This window comes from Cebus imitator, unplaced genomic scaffold (assembly GCF_001604975.1).
Source record: "Cebus imitator isolate Cc_AM_T3 unplaced genomic scaffold, Cebus_imitator-1.0 Scaffold497, whole genome shotgun sequence".
Lineage (NCBI taxonomy): Eukaryota > Metazoa > Chordata > Mammalia > Primates > Cebidae > Cebus > Cebus imitator.
Window position 1 is genome coordinate 660,092 of NW_016107812.1, and position 1,027 is coordinate 661,118.

Sequence of the window (1,027 nt, forward strand, 5' to 3'; positions counted from 1 at the left end):
CCATCCACCCATCCATCCACCCATCCACCCATCCACCCACCCATATACCCATCCATCTATCCATTCATCTACCCATCCATTTTTCCATCCATCCATCCACCCATCCATCCACCCATCTACCCGTCCATCTGTCATCTTCCCTCTATTCATCTAATCACCCACCCATCCACCTATCCACCTACCATTTGTCCATCCACCCTCCCACCCACCCACCCATCTGTCCATCTATCTACCCATCCGTTCACCCACCGACCCACCCATCCATATATTCATCCATCTATCCACCCACCTACCCATCTGTATAACCATCCATTCATCCATTCATCTGCCCACTCACCCATCCATATATTCATCCATTCATCCACCCACCCATATAACCATCCAATCATCCATCCACCCACCCACCCATCCATATAGTCACCCATCTATCCATCCACCTATCCACCCACCTACTCACCCACCCAGCCATCCCATCCACCCATTCATCCATCCACCCATTCATCCATCCACCCATCTATCCAGCCATCCGTCAACTTACTCATCCGTTTATCCATCCACTTAGCCATCCATCCACCCATCCACTTGTCTATCCATCCATCCAGCCAGCCAGCCAGCCATCCAGCCATCTATTTTTAATCACCTACTATAAATGGAAAGCCAATACATGCCCCTAGGAACTCATAGTCCTGGTGGTGAGTATCAGAAAGCATAGAAAGAGTGCCTGACCCTGGGAGAATGGAGGTCATGTTTTGGCTGAATCTTCAGAGCAAATAGGAAGTTTCTAGATGGTGACAGGGGAGGGAAAGATGAGGCAGCAGGAGTAGCACACACATACACGGTGACAGGGAGCAGTTCAGTGTATTCAGGGAGCTCAGGGCTGTGTGGTGAGGACTCGGTGTATTCGGGGAGCTCGGGGCTGTGTGGTGAGGACTCGGTGTATTCGGGGAGCACGGGGCTGTGTGCTGAGGACTCGGTGCATTCGGGGAGCACGGGGCTGTGTGCTGAGGACTCGGTGCATTCGGGGAGC